The sequence below is a fragment of the Phodopus roborovskii genome, unplaced genomic scaffold, assembly GCF_943737965.1.
Source record: "Phodopus roborovskii unplaced genomic scaffold, PHOROB, whole genome shotgun sequence".
NCBI lineage: Eukaryota > Metazoa > Chordata > Mammalia > Rodentia > Cricetidae > Phodopus > Phodopus roborovskii.
The window spans coordinates 16,026,787-16,051,398 of record NW_026125052.1 but is presented as its reverse complement, the minus strand read 5'-3'; the positions used below and the strand labels follow the sequence as shown (position 1 = coordinate 16,051,398).

General features: G+C 42.8%; 1 protein-coding gene across 3 annotated transcripts in view; it reads left to right on the top strand.

Annotated features, from left to right (window-relative positions):
- Stat5b (signal transducer and activator of transcription 5B) overlaps nucleotides 1–24,612 on the top strand; it is a 67,314-nt gene that overhangs the window by 10,053 nt on the left and 32,649 nt on the right. Inside the window, exon 2 of one of the 3 annotated variants that reach the window (XM_051176532.1) lies at nucleotides 15,973–16,151. The exons of 1 other annotated variant lie outside the window; for it this stretch is intronic. The gene's annotated coding sequence lies outside the window, so the exon portion shown is untranslated. Of the gene's footprint in view, nucleotides 1–15,972; nucleotides 16,152–18,051; nucleotides 18,188–24,612 lie in introns of those variants that run through there. One more of the 3 variants, XM_051176524.1, reaches the window with a different exon arrangement.

Sequence of the window (24,612 nt, the reverse complement as noted above, 5' to 3'; positions counted from 1 at the left end):
GTGTTGGTGGTTTTTAAAAATGGCTTTTCTATGTTGACTCATCTTAGAACATAAAACCTGTTTTTGTTTTCAGTTTGAAGAAGCAGAAGAACGGGTAGTGGCTGCTGTGTGCCAGCTGTGTGGTGCGGCTTGTTGTTGTTGTTGTGTTGTTGTTGTTGTTGAAGGGCTCTATTCAAATCATTTTCATTGTATTTGATGTTTTCAGAATTACAAGAACATGAACCTGGGGACAGAGTTGCTATTCTTGGTGAAATGACCTGCGCCGTCTTTAGGTAGAAAGTGATGAATCATACTGTTTTGTAAATATAATAAATTATATTGCTTTATCGATGCACACGTCTTGCCAAGCTGCCATTCATTTAGTATTTGTATTTATCAACTTTTGAGAAATCGTGTCTTGGGTGATATTTGCATTGTTTTGCATGTCACAATGAAGCCTGTGAGAGCTCCACCCCGTGGGACTCTTCCCATCCCATCAGTCAGGCCTAATGGCTTCTGTCCATTGCTTGGGAGTGTCTGCGAAGGGACACCCCTGCAAGAAGAGTCTGTTTTTCCCTAATTAAACCCGAATTATTTTCTTTGTGACTTTGTGCATGAAAACTTTTTTTTTTTTAACATTTTGAAGAACTTACCGAAGAGTCTAAAAATAATTCACAAGGTGATGTTACTAAAGGATTCCGGAGTACAGCTGTTCCAGGCTTATCACGATGGAATCAATACGGTGACAACTGTATGAAAATACCTTTGAGCCTAGCAGATCTCTTTATTTCATTTAAAGTAACTAGGAGACTGCCTTCCCTTGGGTTATGCTTTATAATTTATTGTAATGAAATTTGCTATACTAGAATCTTATTTTAATCCAATTTGGGCAATAATAAAAAATCACATTCATTTCTTCTAGTGCTTTTCAAATCCAAATCCATGATAATTAAAATACATAAAAACAAGTATTTTTATGTGTTGAAGACTCAGATTGCCTTTATTTATTTATTTATTTATTTATTTATTTATTTTTAAACAAGATCTTACTATGTAGCCCTGGTTGGCCTGAAGTTTGTTGTGTAGACCAGACTGGCTTCCAACTCACAGAGATTCATCTGCTTCTGCTTCTTTCTCATACTAAAAACAAAAAAAGCAAAAGCAAAAAAAAAAAAAAAAAAAAGTACTATTATTGACTTGGAAGGGGACTGTTTGTTTTTAATTATTTCTTACCTCATCTGCCTCCAAAAATACACTTGTCTCATTTAAATCAAAATTTTATTTTTTTCTGGGGTGTGGTAGCACAAACCTTTAATCCTCGAAGCTGGAGACAGAGGTAGGTAGGTGAGTGTATATGAATTTGAGGCCAGCCTGGTCTACAGAGTGAGTTTTAGGCCAGTGAGGGCTACACAGTAAGGCGCTGTGTCAAAAAACTAAAATAAAAGACACTAAATAATATGCTTCCTATGTGTTTAATTCGCTTATTGTTGCTGTTTTTGTTGGCTCTTGGTTACCATTAGGACACTCTGATAAGCAGTTAGAATAATTTCCCCCCTTTAGGTATAAGACTCATTTTCACAAGACCATGTGATGTTTTAAAAGTCCATATACATTTGGGGCTTGACATCACATATTTTACAGTGTGATACCAGTAAACTGTAGAGTTTAATTTAAAATTATTATAAAAATGATTTGCTGCCGGATGGTAGTGGCACACACCTTTAGTCCAAGCACTCTGTGAGTTCCAGGCCAGCCTGATCTAGTTCCAGGACAGCCAAAGCTACACTGAGAAACCCTGTCTCAAAAAACAAACAACAAATAAAAAAGATTTGCAGCTGTTTTCATTTAGAACTAACAACTTGGTTGAGAACTAGTATTTATTTGATTTTTTAAATACTGAAATGGCAAAGTTTTTTTTCCAAGTCTTTACTTTTAATCTCCAATAAAGGAGCTCAAATATACCTAAGATTCAAGAGACAATTAAAAAACTTAACCCCTCATTTGGAGGCAAGGCATACTTGTGCACGTCTGCAATCGCAGCCCACTGGAGACAGAGGCAGGAGGATCTGTGTGAGTCCACGTAGCCAGCCCCAGGCCAACTAAGGCACCACAGTGAGGCCCCATCTCAAAAAGAAGACAGGGGGGGGGATGGGGAGGAAGATGGTACTGAAGAGCTGGCCCAGCGCTTAGGAGCATTGACTGCTCTTCCAAAGGACCCAGGTTTGATTCCCAGCACCCACATGGCAGCTCACAAACTGATCTCTAACTCCAGTTCCAAGGCATCTGTTGCCCTCTTCTGTCCTCTATAGGAATTGCATGCACTTAGTGTACAGACATGCATGCAGGCAAAACACCCATAAACATAAAAAAAAAAATATATTTACACATATGATTTCCAAAAAACAAAACTTAATTTGGGAAGTTAACAAACTCTTAGTCTATTTTTTGTTCCTTACTTGCTATGGACCTTTTGAGGGGATTTGTGTATGTGAATGTGTTTACAATGTTTATAAAGTAAGTAATTTATCCCTAAAGTTTTTGTTAATTGTGTCATCAGGCAAGGTACAACTTTGTTGGAACCAAGTTAATGTTTGTGACCAGTGAATGAATGGGCTGTGTAATCACATTTGCTTTTCAAGGTCAAGGTAGACAAGTTGACCCATTAAACTATATAACCCAAAGGTTTCAACTGTTTGAGAACCAGGGAGGGGTTTTCAAGATTCTAATGAAACTATTAATTGTCTGTTCCAGTGAAATATACAGAAAAAAATTAACGTTCACTGTAAAGAGTTTGTAGACTCAGGTTCTAACAGGGGCAGCTAACGGAGCTAAGTGGATATAAGAAGCATAAATGTGTGTTTAAAGCAAACATCCAATTTGGTTTTACTTGGGGTCTTGCATTCCTGGAGAAGCCTATAAATATCAGTGCTCTGCATTTTAAAGGGTTGCATCCCATTGTGTGTCTCCATCATGTTAATATTCAACCCACTAATGAATGTCATAATAAGTAATAATTAATAGGTGGTGAGGTTTTTCCAGTTTTTTTAATTTGATGAGTGTTGTGGTGGAGACAGCTTAAGTGGATATTTTTTTACACCTCCATTGGACTACTCTCTTTATGGAAAGTTCTAGAATGGAGCTGCTGAGTCGTTTGCATAAACAGTGATAAACATCTCCAAAAACTAGCCCAGTCCATTAGTTGATACATGCCGAGGTGTCTCCATTTCCATTACTGAACGCCGATGCTTCTGCGGCCCTGCCAGACTTATGTGCTTGTCTGTATTGTTTTGGTTTCTGGCAAGGCTGGACCTCAATATCCAGAGTCCATTGCCCATTTTCTTCCTTCTTTGTGGTTTTTCTTTTCATATCTATCATCTAATGAAACTATTCCCAATGCTCTTTTTATTTTATTCTTTATGTATTTTTCTTACAGTTTTGGTTTTTGGCATTTAACTTTGTGTAAAATGCTAAAATATTATATTGTGTAGTTTAATTCTTCTAGCCTGGTTGTTAAGACGTACATATTTTTAAAAATCCCCACCAAAAGATTATAAAACTTAACATTTGCATTAAAAATTATTTGGGGGAGGGAGCTGGTGATTGGCACAAAACCCTGGAAACCTGAACTCCATCCCACTTGAAGGTAGGAGGAGGAAGCAAACTCCTGAGGGCTCTCCTTTGACTCCCACACACATCCCGTAGTACACATGCGCCTATACATACTCGCACAGCAGCACACATGTGCATAATACAAGAAGTTTCCATCGTTTTTGAGGGGCTGGAGAGATCAGCGATGAACAGCATGGACTGCTCTTGATCAGTTCTCAGCAGCCGGGTGGCTCACAACTGCCTGTAACTCCAGCTCCAGGGGGATCCGAGGCCTCTGGTCTCAGCAGGCATCTGAACTCCTGTGTGTGCAATGCCCCCCATAATTAGAGGTAAAATAATGTTAAAAACACTTAATTCTATTTTTTCAATTACTATATGAGAAATGAGAGGAAATTGGTACTTTTCTCTTAATGATAATGACTAATGTATGTGTTTATGTACATATTACATATGTACATATGTATATGTACAATATGTAATAATTATTATTTTTGAGACTAGCCTGGGCTACATAGCAAGCCTCTATCTCAAAATAGTGGCTTGATTATTTTGTTTTGTTTTGTTTTTTAGTTTTGCTAGATCTTTAGACATGTTTCTGCTGAGGCTGTGTAACAACAGTCATTTTTAAAAATAGTGCCTGTACTTTGAACTCAAACACTGTAATTTCATTCTAACATTTTAGTAAATACAGGAAAACGTCTCCAGAACTGCTCTGAAGGTTTTCTCCTAAGTGAAACAGAATGCAGTGTCAATATTATGGGTGAGGTTTGTATGAACTAGAAAAGTACAAACACTAAGTGTGTAAGAACATAAAGTATTTATGTTCTAAACTAGCACTGTCTACTAGAAATAGAATAATATGATTAAATATGTAGCAAATGTCATTGTTTAGTAGTCATCATTGTAAACAGTAAGACAACAAAATCGGCACGATTAATTTTAAGTTAGTCGTGGTAGTGCATACCTGTAATTCTGGCACTCAGGAAGCTGAGGCAGGAGGATCACTGCCAGTTTGAAACCAGGAAGGACAACAGAGTAAGACCGTGTTTCAAAACAAACAAACAAGCAAAACACACACACACATATTAGCATGTAACCCAAAATACAAAACTACATGTGTTCAGCATGTAATCAATATGAAAATTATTGTGAGATATTTTACATTCCATTTTTTGTACTTAGTTTAGAAATTGGTGTATATTTCACCCTTATATAATATTTCAATTGAGATGTAAAATTTTTACCAGAAGTGATTAAAACTTTTCAAATTTCATGAAAACTTTTTTTTTAGTTTTTTTAAGACAGAGTTTCTCTGTGTAGCTCTGCCTGTCCTGGAACTGGCTCTGTAGACCAGGCTAGCCTTGAACTCAAGAGATCTACCTAGCTCTGCCTCCCAAGTGCTGGGATTAAAGGTGTGCACCACCATGCCTGGCTAGATTTCATAAATTTGGTAAAGTAGATCCACATATTCACCCAAATTGTTCCAAACATACTATGAGGTTTTTCAATAAACTGAACATGAGTTTTGTTGTTGCTTTAGTTTATTGTGGTGGGGATGGGAGGATGTTGACATAGGGTCTCACATAGCCCAGGCTAGCCTGGAACTCCCTGTGTAGCCCAGGATGACTTTGAACTCTTGATATCCCTACCTTTTGGGCACTAGGATTGCTTATGCCCAGAGTTTCCTCATTAAAATGAAGTTTAAAAATCAGTGCCTCAGCTTCACGAGCTTGGTTGGTAGCATGTGTGGCTCTTGACTGCCACAGTGGACAGGGCAACAGCAAAGCCTGCTGAAGAACCCTGGCAGCTCCCTTTACCTGGGGTTCTGAGTCCCTGAGATTTCTGTCCCCCCACAATCAACGATAGTCTGAAAGTAATACCTAGAAAATTCTGGGGAGAAAATTGACACGTCTTGAACTTCACACTGTTCTCAAGATCATGAGGTCTCACGCCCTACCGTGGTGTCCCACCTGGACCTGACGCATCCTTCATCCAGAAGATGTATGACAACGTGTCGCCTGCGGGCTAGTTACCGATAACTAGTCTCCACCATCAGATCAAGTCTTGAAATATTTCAGTGCTTGCATTTAGCAGCATTCACAGCTACTTCCTATGCCTCCACCGGTCACGTCATCTCATCCCATGGGTGACCTTGGAGGAAAAGGTGAGCACACTACAGTAAGCAACTCAGATCATTCTAGTTCCAGTTATTATTGGTTTCTATTGCTGCTGTAGAACACCATGACCAAAAGCCCCCTGGGAGGAAAGGGTTTATTTCAGCTTATAGTTCTAGATCCCATTGTTGAAGGAAATCAGACAGGAACTCAAGGCAGGAACCTGGAAGCAAGAACTAATGCAGAGGCCATAGAGAAACACTGTACACTGGCTTGCTCCCCATGGCCTGCCCAAGCTGCTTTTATATACAACCCGGGACCACCTGCCCAGGGTGGCATCACCCACAGAGGACATCACCTTCCCACATCAATCTCTAATTAAGAAATATCCCACAGCTTTTTCTTCTTCTTGACAGGGTTTCTCTGTGTAGCCTTGGCTATCCTGGAACTCACTTTGTAGACCAGGCTGGCCTTGAACTCAGAGATCCACCTGCCTCTGCCTCCTGAGTGCTGGGACTAAAGGCGTGCGCCACAATGCCTGGTTTGTCTACAGGCTATTCTTATAGGTGTAACTTGAGCTTATGTCATTTTGACATAAGCAAGGACAATTAGCAATTTCTTGTTGTGCCTAATATATAAATTAAGTGTAGCCATAGGGGTGTGTGTATAGGGAAAATACCCAATAGGATATATACGTTATAGGGTTTGGTCCTGTCTGAGGTCTTAGGCATCCACTGGAGTCTTGGAATGCCTCTCCTGAGGATAAGGCACTGTTAACTGTAAAATGGGATACAGATTGCCTCCTGCCTTGTGGCATCTGACCTCACAAACAGTAGATGCGCAAAGGAACTCTTGCCCTTTGTGAACTGAGGCCACTGCTGTCAAAAGGGCATTGACTCCCACCCCAAACACACACACACACACACACACACACACACACACACACACACCCAACTATACTCTGTTTTGGAAGCTGTTGCCCCCATTGCATGGAAGCCCTGTGCCCATCCTCCAGGCTCCCACTATCAGCCCCCTTTTGCATGATGTATGGGAGCACTCGTGTGCGCCCACACGTGTATGTATATGTCAGAGGTTGTTGCTCTCCACCTTATTTTCTGAGTCAGGGTCTCTCCTGGACCTGGAGCTCAATGATCGTGTTAGACTGGCTGGCCAGCGAGCCCCAGGGATCCTCTGCCTCTCCAGAGCAGGGACTGATGACAGGCGTGTGCCTCCATGTCCAGGTTTTCCTGTGGGTGCTGGGGATTGAACTCAGCTTCTCCCGTCTGCACAATATTTCCCCAGCTCTGGGTCCCTTCCCTTCCTTGGGAGCAGAGAAGCTGAGTTAGTATGGGGAAGGGGAACACACTGCTATGGGCGTTCCACCATTATTTCCAGTATTCTTATCTACAAGTCCTAGCATCTGCCCTCCAGAAGCAAAGCTATTGGGCATGATGGGCAACACCTCTTGTCCCGGTTCTGGGAGACAGGCTAGAGAATTGTGAATTTAAGGGTAGCCACATGGGATAGTATGAGATACATATAAGACCCTGTCTGAAAACAAATAAATAAGCAGCAGGCAAGAGGGCTCAACAAGTAAAGGACCTCACCAACAAACCTGACAACCCAAGTTTAATCCCCAGAGTCCACATAGTCAGAGGAGTGATCCTAGTCCTAAAATTAACTGCTGACCTCCGCACATGTACCTTGGGATAGATGCACCCTTTCCCCGGTGGATTTTTTTAAAATGTAAAATAAAAGAAAACCCTAAAGCATGAAGAGTAATTGGGCCTTTGTCACTTTGAGAGCAACAGGGTTTCACCAGGCTCTTCTCTAGGGATCTTCCGTCTGTTTATAGCGAGCGTGTCTGCCAGGGAAATGCTCCATGTTCCAAAGAGCATCTGTGCAGGTGAATTTGGGAGTAGTTCCATCGGTAAGGAGACTGAGCGGGGAGGGGAACACAAGGGACGGGGGATTTTATCGAAGCTCTGAGCAGGGTGTGATCCTTGGACCTGAATTGTCTCTAGTCATCTGCAAGCCTTCACACTCTGACTGAAACAGCCATCCTCGCTGTCAAATCACCTTTAGGCAGCTGGGGAGTCTGCTATTTTTGTTTCATTACAGGATGTGTGTTGTACATTGTTTTGGTTTGGTTTCTTGCTTGTGTTTGTGAAACTGAGTTTGCTGAGAAAAACAAAGTTGTGCTCCTGTTTTGAATTCAACTTCTATTCAATGAGAGACATAAAGCTGTTTGTTGCCTTAAGGGGCTGGCAAGATGGCTCAGCCAGTAAAAGGCGCTTGCTGATCAAGCATGGAGACCCGAGTTCCATCCCTGGGACCCACGTGAATGAGGAAGGGGAGAACTAACTCCCACCAAGTTGTTCTCTGACCACCACATTCATGCTGTGGTACATGCTTTCTCACACACATCATATTATATATATACAGTAATAGAAATAAAGCCATAAAAGTTGGTGTCTGAAACGTGACATCTAGTCACCAATGAAGAATTGTTTTCTCTAGTGATTTCCTCCATGGTTGCTTTAGCCTGGGGGAGGGAGGGGTACTGAGGGGAAGGCTGAGGTGTTGGGCGTGGCCTCTGAGATAGTTGCTGTCTCTGGGCAGGTATGAAGACCCAACCAGAGAGCTTCAGGGCCCACTGCAGAGAGATGTTGACCTCCAGGTGGTACCTGAGCTGTCTTCTCCACCCCTCAGCCTACTTCCTACTCGGAGTATCTGTTTTTGTTTTGCTTTTGAGATTGAGTCTCACCATACAGGTCAGGCTTACCCTGAAGCTGTGAACTTTTATGATTGCCCTGTCTGTGCCTCCCACATCCTGGGGTTGCAGACCTACAGGACCTTCATTATTTATCCTAACAGTCTTTTCAGAAAGGAACTCTGAAGAAATGGATAGAACCTCCGTGTCGCTTTGAATGTGGCCTCATACCTAAGGCAAATGTGTTGGTCATTATAATGTCAAATAAAATTCTCATTAGCTTTTACTACAAGATGAGCTTTAAGCTACTGTCTATTTTAGCATGGTGCCAAAGTAAACGCATCATAATATTGAATGCATTGATGCAATGTAGTAAATGGAATTTATTCCTCCTTAAGAAATGAGGGACGGGCAGGGAGGGCGGTGACCATACGTTCCTTTAATCTCAACATGTGGGAGGCAGAGGCAGGCAGATCTCTGCATTCCAGGACAGCCAGGGCTACACAGAGAAACTCTATCTCGAAAGAAATGAGGGGTGGAACTGGAGAGATGGCTCAGCTGGCAAAGGCACCTACTCCCAAGCTTCTCACCCTGAGTTCAGTCCCCAGAACCCGCATGGTACAAAGATAACCAACTCCCTGTAGTCGTCCGCAGACCTCCACACAGCTGCTGTGGCATGTGCAGTGCCCAGATACATTAAAAAAAGAATAAAATAATGATGAATAATGAGAATGATTTCCATAAACGGGAAAACACCTTCCAAACATGTCATCACAGCATAATTTACAACAGTAGGTTTCCTTAAAGGTGAATGTTTAAAAGCCTATGTGAAAGTTGTCATGGTCCAAGGTAGCGGATTTCTTTTGCTTTAAAGTTTGTTATGTTGATTCTACAACAGCACTGAATTAGGACACAAGTAGTCGTTTTCAGAGAGTTCACACATTTTTGTACATGCCTGTTTTCCGCATGGTGATGTTTGCTGTCTTAGTACGCTAGCGTTTGACCTACATCTTACTTTGTTTGGAGAAGAAACTGCCTGCCACCTTGTACTGATTCCTTTGTGTGAGGGACCTTCAGTCCCATGGAATTCAACTCCATGCTTTGTGTTTTTAGTACTCTGTAGAGATTAATCTGAAGATCCCCTTGGAAAGAGGATTTGGTTTGATTGTGACAAATTCTTCCCGTTAGTAAAACTGGATCGTAGAGAAAGGGCTGGACTCATTCTACACTGGGCTGTCCTTGCTTGACCCCGATTTGTTTAGCACACAAAGATGATCATCTTTTGGCAGTGGTGGGCAGTTGTCCTGATTTTTATCAGAAATTGCTTTCACACAGTTGAGGCTTCACAAAAGTCAGGGATCCCCATTGATCTGATGTGTCTGGCAAACTTTTAAAACTATTTTTCAAATGCTGGTTTGCATACACACACTATGTTGCTCATCTATAAATTTTTACAATTAGGTGGTGTCCTCTTTCCCCCCAATAGAAATAAAAGAAAATGGAAAACAACAGCAGGAAATATAGCAGAGGCAAGATTCAAGTATGCGTAACAACTTCCAAGCATTTAACACGAGAGCCCAAGTTTGGGGAACACACATCTGCTGTAGTCATCACTGTGTTGTTGGTATCTAGCACTGAGCCTGGCATATAATGGGAGCCCAATGAGTGCTTGCTGTTTCTGTGAGAGGTTTGCTGCAGGTCTATCTATTGATGGCAAGCAGATTCTTACCTATGAAGGGTTACCATTGATTGATGGTGGGGCATCTTGATTCCATTTGTTTCCCTTTGATCTCAGCACTGCTGGGTTGTCCAGAGACTGTAAATTCTCAGGGAGATTTGCCCTTTTCTGTGGAAGAAAGGAAAGAGACGGCAATACACTTGGCTTCCTTTGCATTCCAGTATTAAAGATGTGAGGAATTTGCCTTGTTTTAAAAGTTGTAACAACACATAATAAAACATGCTATTTAAAACGCTTTTGGGAGGCAGACACACGGAGACTATGCTCTGTACTGGCCATGGATCCGAAGGCTAGCAGTCACCAAGCTTCCACACCCCCAGCCCTGACTTCAACTATTTTTCAAGTGTACAGTTCAGTGGCACTAAGGACACACACGTTGTGCAATCATCCTGTCATCTAAAACAAAATCTGTTCGTTAAAGAATAACTTCCCATCTGCCCCTCACCCCAGCCACCACCAGCCTGCATGAATTGGACTCTTCCGTGTACCTCACATAAGTAGACTTGCACAGTAATTGTCCCTTTGTCGCTGCCACCCTCCCCCCTCCTCCCTGAGGACCTGGCAGTCCTCTCCTCTCTTGTAATCTAGTTCTTGTTTTGTGTGCAGACCTAGGCAGTGATGCACACACAGTAAGGATCCAGAGACAAGTCAATGCCACAGTTCATGGCATACCACTAGGGGGGTATTAAGCCTTTGAAGATGGGATTTCTAATCAGGATGTCTGTGGGCTTATCTCCTCCAAGTCTTGCTGATAAGCCTGCACCAACAGTAATATGGCAGATTAGTCTTTCCCCATGTTTCATAAAACAAATTGTTCTTCTTTAAACTTGATTATGGACTGGAAAATTACTGGTACATTGATGTAATTGCTTATACAGATATTCAGACATTCCCCACACAGGGGGCCTCGGAGACAGGAGAAGCTTTGATGAGGCTGTACTATGAAGTCATATGCCCATGCTTGTTGTTTTTCTCTCCCCCAGATTCTTACTCTTTTCTTTCTTCCCTTCTGTCCTCTCTCCCATCCCTTCTCCTCCCTCCCTTCTTTCCTTCTCTTTTTCTTTCTTGTTCATTCTTATTTTTTTTGGAGTAGTTGGTACAGAGACCATTTTGACCCTCTGGGTCCAAGTAGAAATGAACTAGTCATAGCCTAACTTAAAGGAGAGAGAACAGTCAGAACCTGAAAACGAAGGCAGGCATATCTATAATGTTTTTAAAGGACAGAAAGTGCTTGTTGAAACAAAAGATATGTATATCGATGTGATTGGTAGAAATGAAGAGAGAAAGAGAGACAGCCTTGGAGAATGATTTGAAAAGTTAACTGTGTGCCACATGTGATAATCCCTGCACTCAGGGATGGAGGTAGGAGGATCAAAAGTTCAAGATGAGCCTTGGATACATAGCAAGTTCAAGGCCACCCTGAGCTACATGAGGCCCTGACTCAAAAAAAGAAAAAAAAAAACGATATCTGAATATAGTTTTTAGACAGAATCTTGTTTTCTTTGGTGCTGGGGATGGACTCCAGGACCTGTGTCTGCTGTGCAAGTGCTCTACCGCTGACCTACACCTTAGCTTCTGGTTCTGAATGTGTGTGTGTGTATGTACATGTATGTGCAGGTGCACGTGTCTATACAGATGCATGTGTCTGTGTATACCAGGTGTATGTGTGTGTGCACGTGTGCATGTGTACATAGGTGCATGTATCTGTGTATACAGGCTATGTATGTATATGCATGTGTGTGCAAGTGTGCACCTGTGTGTACAGATGCATGTGTCTGTATACAGGGTGTGTGTGTGTGTGTGCAACTATGCATGTGTGTACAGGTGTATGTGTGTATACAGAATGTGTGTGTGTGTGTAAGGCAGGGGTCAACCCAGTTGTTCTTCAGGAACTATAAACTTTTTTCCCCTTATTCCATGTTCCTGTGTGTGTGTGTGCATATATGTATGTATGTATGTATGTATGTATGTATGTATGTAAAGGTCTGACGTTAATTCAAGAATCATCCTTGATTGTTTTTCTACCTTAATCACTGAGACAGGATCTCTCAATAAAACCCAGAGCTTGCAGATACATCCATCGAGTCTCACTGAGCAGCTTACTCTGGGAATTCCATCTCTGTCTCCCAGCCTAGAATGGCAGGTGGCCCTTATGCCCATAGGATATTTATGTAGGTTCTGGGGATTTGAACTCAGGTCCTCACTTTTGTGTGGCAAACACTAACCATTGATTCAGCTCCCAGCTTTCCTCTTGTTTATTGAGACAGAGTCTCTTACTGGCACTGATTAGGCTAGGCTGACTGACCAGAAAACCTCAGGGATCCCAGCCCCTGGCATTCTAAGCTTGGCTTTTTACTCTGGTGCTGGGAACCGAACTCAGGTCCTTGTGCTTGTGCAGTGAACTGTTGAGCAGGAAGCTAGCTATCTCCTCAGCCTCGGGCTCTGGGCTCTTTTTCTTCAGATTTATTTAATTGTATGTGTACACATGGTTTTTGCCTGAATATACATATGTGTACCTGGTGCCCATGAAGGTCAGAAGAGGGCATGGGATCCCTAGAACTGGAGCTAAGATGATTGTGAGCCAACATGTGGATGCTGAGAATTGAACCAGGTTCTCTGCAAGAGCACTGAGCCCTCTAAACCTGTTCAGCCCCTGGCTCTGGAATCTTCGCCCAAAGCACTAACCACCACCTCGGCGCTTTCTTCCCCTGCCCTCTACTCACCTGCATCAGGCGGACCCGTACTGCTTCCCCTGACTCCATTTCTCAGTCTGTAAAACATAGGGTCAGCAGTTCAACCCAAGACCATACACTGAAGCCGATAGAACGTGGAAAGCACTTTTAGAATTCACGGTGTTTGCAAACAGAGGTGCTAATATACCAGAGACCCAGAGATGGGAACCTGATGATGAAGGCTCACATGGAGCCCCAGTCACTCCTGGAGCTCAGCAGCACCGGTACCCTGGGAGCATCCTCCCACCCTTCCTGTTTAAAGAGGAACTGGCATCTGTAACCGTTATTGCCCCACCCCCACCTCTCCCGGATTTAGACTGTGTGTATAAAGCCTGCCAGCCACAAGTAGACTCTGTTTCCCACTCCTTGTTATAAGGTCTTCCTTCAGTTCTGTGTGCTTCTATTGGCACTTCCTCTGGTGTTCTTTACAGCAGCAGCTAATTAGTGACAGCTTTTGAGCAAGCAGCTTGCCATTTTTGGCAGGGACGGGGGACATCCGTAGCTAAGTTTACCATGCTCCGTGGAAATACATCTCACATTTAAAAGGCGTCTGTCGTCAAAGGTGGCTGTTTCTACTGAAATATCATCTTGAGTTGGCATTGTGTCCTGCAGTTGAAGAACTCCCGGGAGATTAAAAAAAAAAAATTGCATGGGTTCCATGTGTGTTGCTGACGTTGTGAGCCCTCAGTCACCCTCCTAGCCTTAACCTGCATTGGGGATGTCAGACCTCATCATGTTGTTTGGGCATGGTAATAAATCTTTCTGGTAACTGGGGGAGTGTGCTGCTGCTGCCAGTGAGAGCTGTCCCTTCCATTTACACTCAGCTTTTTCCTTGCAGCGTCATTAGAGGGAAGAGTTTCGTTCACATGGAGATGAAGGGGATTTTTTTTTTTAATTTTTAATTTTTTTTTTTTAACTTCAGGCCCAGATCAGGGTTGTCACATGTCATTCTTCTCTTTGGAGTCACTGCAGTGAGGTCTGAGCTCTATTTTACAAACTTGTCACGATATTTATGGATGGTTCAGCTGTTGATTAACACCAGCGATGAGTCGAAACCTCCGTCATGGTTTCTATAAAATGTGATTCACTCCTGTTACTCCTGTAATAAGGATCCAAAGATTGCGTTAAAAATAACACATTGAAGGAGATAATTGGCCTACCATCTATTTCTCCCAATTTGGTTCCCTTTGTAACATGGAGATCTACTGAAATTACACGTAATACTCAATTACCAAATACCTATCACGTACTGAACAGAGTGCAAGTTAAGCTGTAACTCTAGAGAGGTAATGCAATCTGTCCTTTAATAATGAGATGATCAAAATGATGAAAGACACAGCACACAAGTATTGTTGTGGTTCTGTTTCTCACTAAGGTGTGAAAGTCTAAAAGGAACCTTCCTTCTCAGGAGCTTGGGATTGTCCTTAATTTCCCCTTTGACATGTCATGCATATGGTAAAACTCACAAATTGTCTGTCATTACCTACTTCTTTGTAGGATAGCTTGGTGAACCCTGAGGATTCCTGGCATTAAACTGCCATTTAAAGTACACTGAGATAGAAACATAGTTATTTCTACATCTTCCAATTAGTATTTACTAGCACAGGAACTGCCTTACTCCTCTTTGGCTTTAGGTGCATCTGCATTAGATAAAGGGATGCTAAATTATTGCTATTGTGTGAAGAGCTTCCCTGGTGACACACCTAGCTTCAGCCTCCTCTACTAGCCCATCCTATCCTGCCCCCTGGGATAGTTGATGGGTTGTTTTCTTATTGTTTGAGAGACATTGTCCCTTTAAGGAAACCATGATTAGTGTTGGTGATGAAAAAACAAACAGCACAACTGGCACCCTAATTGTTTTGATTTTTGATTATTTTACCCTAATTGTTTTTAATGATTTATTTATTCTTATTTCATGTGCATTGGTGTTTAGTCTTTGTGTATGTCTGTGTGGCGGTACAGACAGTTGTGAGCTGCTATGTGGATGCTGGGAATTGAACCTGGGTCCTTTGGAAAAACAGCAACTGCTCTTAACCACTGAACCATCTCTCCTGCCCCATCCTAATTGCTTCTTCCAAGACACACCTCACTGCCCATTCCAACCATGAGTGGTCAGGACCAAGGTTTTAGCTTTAACGGAGAACTGCCCATTCCCAGGATGATCCCTCTATTGCTACCCTTTACAACCTCAAGCTTTTAGGTAACTTGTGATGGGTTCAGAAGGATGAAAATGAACCAACAAGCCCTCTTATGGCTTCTTCTGGTGAAGGCTTCCAGAAGGACTCTGATTTAAAGCTTTCTTTTGAACCGGGTGATGGCAGAGGCAGGCTGACCTGAATCTGAAGCCAACCTGATCTGCAGAGTGAGTTTGAGGACAGCCAGGCCTACACAGTGAAACCCAGTATGCAGAGGAGAAAGGGGAAAAAGCTTTCTTTTGGGGTGTGTCTGTTTGGAAGTTACACTCTATGATAATTTATTCTGTAGCTTCTATTCCAAAGCAGCTTCAAAACAAAGGAATGCTTCAGCTAAATGAAGATTTTTAACTTAAACAAACATATTTATTTTTGTGTATGTGTGTGCATGCATATGTACACCATGGCCTACATGTGCGTGTCAAGAGCAACTGCAAGAGGCGGTTCCCTACTTCCAACATGTGGGTACCAATAACCAAAATCAGGTTATCAGGATTGATGGCAAGTGCCTTTATCCACTGAGTATCTCAGTGGCCATTAATCAGACAAAGATTTTTAATAAGCAAAGTGGGATAGCTGAGTCTTAGGAGGTGTGAGGCCTCTTAGGGCCTTTGACAGCCCTTAACTCTTAAGCCTGTCGCCTCATCTGTAACACTATTAGTGTTGTTGAGGACACATGCAGGGTTCCTAGGTGTATGTGGCTGTGATGATGATGGCTTTGTTACTTTTCATTCCTTCTGCCACCTTCTCGCCTACATACCACCCCACCCCTACCCCCCTGCTGCTGTGAAGTAGACAGAGGAGTGGAAATTAAGTAGCTTACTTTGTGTCAACATGAAATAGTTTCCAGCATGTAGCTTAATTTAGCCTATGTAACAAGTTTTTTTCACCTCAGGAGCCCTCAGTTGTCTTCCTCTCCTGCTGGGTGTTCTGAGGCTCGGGTTAAGCCTGGATCATCAAAGCCTGGCTTCTGTAGAAGAGCCTCCCACAAAGAGCCTGGTGTCTCTGCTGCCACCACAGCAGAAAGAGAGTAGTTTCAAACCACACGGAGCTACGAAGCTGAAGGCATGCTATGTGAGCCCGCCTGTCTGAGGGACTCATCATGTATTGTTTTCTTTTCCTGTGTGTGTGTGTGTGTGTGTGTGTGTGTGTGTGTGTGTGTGTGTGTGTCAGAAGACAATTTTGTGTGTCATTCCTCAGACACCTTTCCTTGTTTAGCAGGAACTCCCATGGGCCTCAAATCAAGTAGGATCAAGTAGACTATATTATCTTGCCAGCAACCCTGTGTCTGCCTCCCATCTTGCCATTGCTAGAATTATAAACATTCACCACTATGGGCTCCAGTGATTTGAACTCAGGTCCTCAAGTTCTTTACCAACTGAGCTATGTCCCCAGTCTAGCCCATCACATTTTCTTGCAAGACATATCTAGATAGTTAAGTCAGGAACTGATCTGACTTCATTTTTTTTTCCCCTTCTCTCTTGTGCTTGCAAGGATCTCATGTTGCTGCCTCTAGGAGAACTGAACTTGACTCCCTTGCAATTTGTGATCTTTTAGTTCACAGAGTGCCCGGATATGCTATGGTGGGGACGGGGGCACTAAAACCTTCAGTGTCATTTTAAGCATTTGGAATTACTACTGTCTGAAGAAGATTTCATGCCTCTCTTGCTCATCAGTTTTTTGGTCTTTTCTCCATGTCTACTCTCAGAAACTGCGTGTGCATTCTCTGAGACCTCCGGGGTCCCAGCATCAAGTGCATGCTGGGCATAGGGATGGCTCAGCTTTTGTTTGTTTGTTCTGTTTTAATTTTTTAAAATGGTTTATTTTTTATTTTATGTGCATTCGTGTTTTACCCGCATGTATATTTGGGGGAGGGGTGTCAGAGCCCCTAGAACTGGAGTTATAGACAGTTATGAGCTGCCATGTGGGTGCTGGGACTTGAACCCAGGTCGTCTGGAAGAGCAATCAGTGTTGTTAACCACTGAACCATCTTTTCACCCCTTGATTGTTTTGACTTTAGTTTGAGAAGAGAAAAGGCTGACATTTTGTTTTTGTCAATCACTTACAGGCCTTAAATGCCACTGTAACTCTTATCGCCAGATTGCTATCATATTTTTAGATAGAGACTTCTGGAATATTCATGTAAAATATAGGAACAAGGAGACTAGCACGATGGCTCAGTGAGGTGGGTTAAGGCACTTGCCACCAAACCTGAGGACCCAAGTTTGATTGCTGGGATCCAAATAGTGGATGGACAGAGCAGACTGTGTCCTCTGACATGCCATGCATGTACCACCCATATAACATATAAAACAAACAAACAATTAAAATCTAAGATGGTTCCTGACCATTCCCCAACCCCCTCCCAAGTATGAGCTCACTTTGAAGCTGGCGGTTCTCAAAGGTTCTCTTGCTTTTTAGAAAGCATGAGGCCTCATGTTCTTACTGCCTTTGACTTAGGCAGCCGAGACCCTTCAGTGGCAGAGATTCTGAGTCTCTATTTGCTTGTTTTTCTTGGGAGCTTTACTGGAAACAAAATGTGATTTCGTACCAGCTGCAGTGGGGAAGTTGGCGTGAACTTACAGCTTTCTGTTTGGTCTGTCTGAAGCAGCTGACCTTTTGGAAGGAAATCGCTGCTCTTGCTTCTTCCTGTAACATCGCAGCCGCTGAACGGTGAACAAGCATAGACAGAGCCCTGCCTGTAGCCCGACTGCCTGCTGAAGGCACAGCCGTTAGGAGCAGGGGCCCCTGCACAGCCCCTGTTCACGGTGCTGAGCTATGTTTAGATGTCTTCGTCGCCGCATAGTGAGAGAAGATCTGTTTCCAGAAAAGTAGTTTCAGCAAAAGTGATTCCATTTGATGGCAGAGTCTCAATGCTAGTGAAGTAGTGAAGGTGAACAGCTGACAATTTCAACTCATCTCATCATCATACGTCCTGATAACGACACTGGTCCTTCTACCTAATCATTTTTTTTTTCCTGTAACCATTTTTTTTTTCTAAGCAAGAAGCTCTTACTCAAATGTCATGTCTGTGACCCAAAGTAAAAATGGATGATAATTCATGTCAGTGTGAGCAACACAGGAACTTGAAGCTGCATTGGGCTCAGTAGGTAGGTGTGCTTTTCCAATGTGCTCTCTCTCAGTAGGCTTCCTAGATTGACTGTTAGTGGCAAAGATTGTGGAGTGAGAGTTGATGCTGCTGTGGGGTACACTCTTGCAGTGCTAACACTTAGAGACTGAGGCAGGCAGGAGGATTGAAAGGTCAAGGCCAGCTTGAGCTACATGGTTAGTTCCAGTCCAGTCTGGGCTACACATAGGTTCTTGGCACAAACTGCAAGCAGCCCTGTTTCTCCCGGTTCTATTAGCCTTTGACTGGACGCTAACAGCCAAGGTCTTCTTTTGCTGCATGTCACCCCAGCAGCTTTGAATTGTTGCTCTGCACTATCCGGGGCCATTGTGCAGGTCAGCTGTGGCCAGGTGTGTGATTCGAGTGGTAGATGATTTTTTCCAAGGAAGTTTTGTGCTGTTGTGAATGGTTTTCTGTAGTTTTTGTTCTGTCTGCAGTTGCTATAAGTTTCTTGGTTATGCAAAAGGTGAAAAGGAAGCCGGCGGTACATATAAATAGATGTCAGTTCCACATTAATCTTAGCCATTAATAGTTGACCCACCACTTGAAAACATATTAAGTTGCTAAGTTTCTGAAAGTGATAGGGTTGCATTCCTTTAAAGAAATATTTTATGACTAAAGTTCTACCATTTCATGTCCTACTTAAATCAGGGCTATCTAGTTTGAAGACAATGTCATAACCTGGACACTGACATGTTGAAAAAATATTCTCTTCCTATGTCATTTTTAAAAAATTAATTAATTAAGCTGGGTGTGGTGACACATGCCTTTAATCCCAGCACTCAAGAGGCAGAGGCAGGCGGATCTTTGTGAGTTCGAAGCCAGATTGGTCTACAAAGTGAATTCCAAGACAGTCAGGACTGTTACACAGAGAAACCTTGTCTCAAAAAAAAATAAAAAAAATAAAAAAAAATAAAAACAAAAAACTAACAAACAAAAACCCCAGACAATCAAACAAAAAACTAATTAATTAACATGTGTGTGTTCATGGTTGTATGTGCACATGTATGTGCAGGTGCTTGAGTGGGAGACCAGCAGCAGGCACTGGTTCCCTCTGATTGAGTTACAGGCTTTACAGGGATGCTGAGATCTGAACTCTGGTCTCACTGTTTCACAGCAAACTCCTCTAATCTCAATCTCTCTCTCTCTCTCTCTCTCTCTCTGTGTGTGTGTGTGTGTGTGTGTGTATGTGAGATAGCGGCCCACTATGTGGCTCAGGCTGGACTTGAACTTGGAACGCTGTCACCTCAGACTTCCAAGTGCTGGCGTTACAGCTTGTGCTGTCCTGCCTGGCTGTTCTTATGTCTTTGCTTATCCTTTTGATCTTCGTTTCCATGGTATAGTAGGTAGTGATTGTCTATTGTTACTAATTTTATAGTTCACGTGCAACATTTTGAAAAACTTTTTTAGTTTGTGATATGGGGTTGGGGATCAGACCTATGGCCTCACTCATGCTAGAACACACTCCCAGGTTCTCAAGTTTTAAACAATTTAATACCTACAAAGAGGATCAGAACCCTTTTGCCTAAGTGTAACAGGGGCTTACGTTCCTTTAGACTGTCGTGTGGTGGTTCTTCAGTATACCTTCTGTACACACTTTCACTACATTCTTTTCTTAATCCTCAAAGATGTGTTGACATGGTGTTTGTATTTCAGCATGGTTGCCTCTATATGTGGCTTAAATGGCTGTGTGTCATCCCATCAGGCTAATGTGTTACAGCTTTCCCATTCCCTTATTTTATGTTATTTCCAGTTTCTCCCATAATATATTGTACTATTTAAGCAGTGGTTGTTCTTAAGAGTTGACCTAGAACAAAACACTCTTCAAAGCAAATTCTTGCTAAGTGGAAACAGTACTGTAATTCTCAGTGGGTAGAGAGTGGCTATGAATTTTAATGAAGAAAATATTGGGAACATGTTTCTTATTTTCTGTAGTGCAGATGTCATTAGTTATGGGCTCCAGCAAATGCTTGCAGTCATCTGGAAAATGGTACAATGATAATTCTTTTATAATGGCTGTTCAAATTGCTTGTTAGATTTGGACTTGGAGATAGTAACTCATAGGCAAGGATGCTGGCATCCTACTGCCCACAACACACAGCCTGAAAAGTCCAGACTTTCAGTACCACTCAGGACCAGTTCCAGAGGAGACACCAGTTGGTAGTCTGTTCCTTTGTTTTTCCCTTTTGAAGTTTTTGCTCTTACTTCTGATTTTGAAAAAAAAAAAAAAAAAGTTACTGTCCTGGGAAGTTGAAAAAAAAAAAAAAAAACAGAACAGAGAGTTCGAGACAGATTTCACCAACTGTGAACAGTTGTCACAGCTATGTTATCACACCCCCAACACACTGTGCTTCCCTTCTTTGAAGGTTAAAACACAGACTTCATGACCCTTTAGCCTTAGAGGCTGGACAACATGCTGCTGAGAACTAGGGCACCTTCTAGCAGAACCTTAGCACAATGTCACTCTCAAGAAATTTAACACAGACTCGAGGACTGGGAATATGCTCTGACTTGCCTAGCATTACAAGACTCTGGGTTGGGTCTTCAATGCATAAACCAGGTGTGGTGACCCATGCCTGTAATCCCAGCACTCAGGAGGCAGAGGTAAGAGAATCAGGAGTTTAAGGTTATCTTCTGCTATGCAGCCAATTTAAGGCCACACAAGACACAATAATACTCAATATATAGGCTATATGTAACTTTACTTGGTTGTCTCAATAATGTCTTTTAAAGCTGTGTTTCTGATTAAAAAGCAAACAAACAAGAAGACTTATATATATCTATATCTATCTGTCTATCTATCTATCTATCTATCTATCTATCTATCTATATCTATCTATCTATCTATCTATCTGTGTTTGTGTGTAGGTGTAAGGGAGTCCCCATACAGAGATCAAAGGGCAACCTGCAGGAGCTGGATCTTTTGCCATGCGGGTCATGGGAATTGATCTCAGGTCATCAGGCTTGGCCATAGGCATGTAACCTGCTGAGCCATCGCTCAACCCTGTGTTCAGATTTGGGGGGAATTTGTTTCTTGCCAGTTTATTTTTCTTTAGGTGTATAGTTTAGTTGCAGTTATTTACATTTGTCCAACAGAGCAACCCCAATGCTGTGTTCCATTTCTCATCAGGGAAGTCCTGGAAAACACAGCATGTTCTGTGTGTACATTCAGTCGTGTTTGTGCAGGGGCCATGCTCCAGTGTATATGTGTGAGCGCTGCTGATTGTTTCTTCCAGAATCTTTGTAATTTAGGATTTTTCCCCCTTCTCAGCGTAGGAAAATCTGGAGATGTACAATGCCATTTTGCCCTGTGGTTGTGGTTGTCCAACCCCTCTGTTAGAGTGTTATCCACCAGATTTACCTATTGTTGTACCTTTTCCCATCTTTTTTTTTTGGGGGGGGGAGGGTTAACTCTTTTTGTTTTTGAAGTTCAGGAAATTGATTGCAGGGCCTTGGGAATTCTAGGCCAGAGCTCTACCACTGGACTGTGTCTCCAGCCTCCTTTTCATTTTGTGAATTAGTGAGAAAGAATCATACAACTGCAAGAACATCCCATTTCTAGAGACTGGCAACACCCATGGCCTGAGCAGTGGAGATGCTGCTCCTTGTCTGCGTCTGCTGTGCGTGTGTGCGTGTGCACGTGTATAGAGGCCAGAGGTCAATGCTGGCCGTCTTCCTCAATTGCTCTCCAGTCTATCTTTTTGAGACAAGGTATCTTAGTGAAGCTGAAGCTTGCCAACTGGGCTAGAGTGGCCAGCAATCACCAGTGACCCTCCAGACCACCTTCTCAGAACTGGGATTACAAGTACATACTGCCCTTTCATTTGGTTCCTGGGGTTTTAACTCAGAGTCTAGTGACAGCACAGTAGGTGCTTTACCAGCTGAGCCATCTCCCCAGCCCAGACTGCTTTATTCTTGAGGTTATGCACATTGCAATAGACATGCACGGTGTATTTAGGTGAGAAGTTTAGGTAGGTAAGAACCCACCGATGGGGGCTTACTTTCTACACTTAGCAAGTAGTCCCTTCCCTTCATTACTGTCTTTCCAAAGTAACCCACAGTGATGCGAAGATCTATGACCGATTGTCTTCCCAGGATATCATTATCTGTGTTGCCTGGGTAACATTTTCCTTGTTTGTTTCTCTGTGCACCAAACACTTTTACACCCATTCCCTTCCTATCTGCTTAATGATTTTATTTTTCTAAAATAGAATCACCTTTCTGGATGCTTATAAGCCAGTGTTTAGGTTTTTGTGTTTTTTGTTTTGTTTTGTTTGGAGGGCAGATGGCTCTGGTATTGACCTACTTTTAGATGTGGTCATTTTACTCTAACCTTGATTGATGTCAGGCCAATATGAACACAATCTTAATCCTCTACTACTGCTTTTAATATTTTCTGTGTCTCAGATCATCACCACTTAATACAGTAACGATGTTGACATGAGCTGTGAGACCATGGCCATGACCAGGGATCTGGCCGTTTGTACTCCTCCCAGGGTTCCTCAGTCCTCAGTGTGTGTTGGGGAGGGGGGGCTTAACAGTTTGCAGTGCTGGCTCCTCGCCTTGAACTTTTCAGATCAGAAACAATGTTTATACACCCAACTCCTCTGCCAACTGGCCCAAGCCTTTGCCAAAGTCAGTCTCCCAATATCAGTTTCTCATTCTATTTTCTTCTTTCTTTTCAAATTTTGAAGTATGACAACATGTGGAAAAGTACAGAGAGTCACATGACAACACACCACAAGTCCTGAGGACACAGGCACCACGGGGTTGTGGTGGCAGGACACAGCTCAAGCCTCTTGGCACTGGGGTCAACTATTCGACTTCTGTCTCTATTTTGTTTTAATACAGAGTCTTACTATGTAGCCCTGGCTGGCCTGGAGCTTGCTATGTAGATCAGGCTGGCCCTCTCACTCAAAAAGATTTGCCTCCCTCTGCATCTTGGTGCTGGGATTAAAGGTGTGTACCACCATGCCTGGTTCCTGCGTCTATTTCAATAACGGCTTTATTGAAATAGATTCACCTCATAAAATTCACCTTTCTATTTTGTTTGATTTGTGTGTGCATGCATGTGCATGTATATGTGTTTGATAAGATGTATTTGTGGATGTGTGTGTGTGTGTGTGTGTGTGTGTGATGTGTTTGTGGATGTGTCTGTGCCATGGCATACTTGTGGAGGTCAGAGGACAACTTTTGGGTACTTGCTTTTCATTCCACTGTGGGTTCCAGGGGTCAAAGTCGGGTCATTAGATTTGTATGACAAGTACTTTTACCTGTGAGCCATCACCCTTCTAAGACGGCCAGGGGTCAGTGTCTTCTGGGTGTTGTACAGTCAGAACCACTGTCCAATCCTAATGCATCTTCGTCATTCCCCAATAGTCCAGCATCACTATTTCTGTCTCTTTGAATTTGCCTAGTGTGGACATTCCATGGATGGAAGTGTGTGTGTGTGTGTGTGTGTGAGAGAGAGAGAGAGAGAGAGAGACAGAGAGAGAGACAGAGAGAGAAAGAGAGAGATGTGGCATGATCATATGCATGCACACACACACAGGCAATAAAAATAAGAAAAAGAATACCTTATTTTTAGCAGAAGGTTAATTTCACCTTTGGGAATATTGGTTAAGCAGTAGGACAGCAAGGGCTGGTCATCTGTCAGAGGATCGACTTTGGAAAAGTTTGTTGGGTTAAGATGGAGGTGGGAAGCAGGAAGCTCTGTGTTTTAGTGTCAGAGAATCACTAGCCATTCTAGGGGACTGGCTGTACTCAGGTGCTGTGTTAAGTATTCATACACATGAACTCAAGTTTGTTACAACCTCCCTCCAAACACCGGCTCTTCTTCTCACTCAGCAAGCTCGAGAGCTGGGGTATAGAGACATCAGAGGGCAGCGCTTCTAAAGAGCTGGGAGTAGGTGAGTTCCACATCATCTTGCCAACATTAACCTCATTTTAAGAGGTTTTGGCTGGAGATGGGGTCCATCTGGATTAGGCTGGTATGGAGAGTTGACACTATAGGATGCTCTGGGGTGATGGAGCTGTCTGCACACACAAGGCCCTGTGTTCGAGCTCTGTTGACACACATGAAGAAAACTCAGCAATAATAAAATACCCCAAATAACAAAACTAATCTGGCAAGCCAAATCTCTCTACATGGGTTTGAAACTCTCATCTTTCTTCAAGCCAGAATTTGTTCAGTCCATTGGCAAACTTGCACCAGGAGCTGCCAGCTTGTTAGCCTGCCTTCCACCCAGGGTAGTTACAGCGAAACACAGACTCCATTGTTCTGAGATCCTTCAAAGAGTAATGGTTGTCTTTGCAAACGTTTATATTTTGGACTGGGAATGTATCTCAGTTGGTAGAGCTCTTGTCTAACAGGCACAAAGCCCTGTGTTTGATCCCCAGCATGGGAGT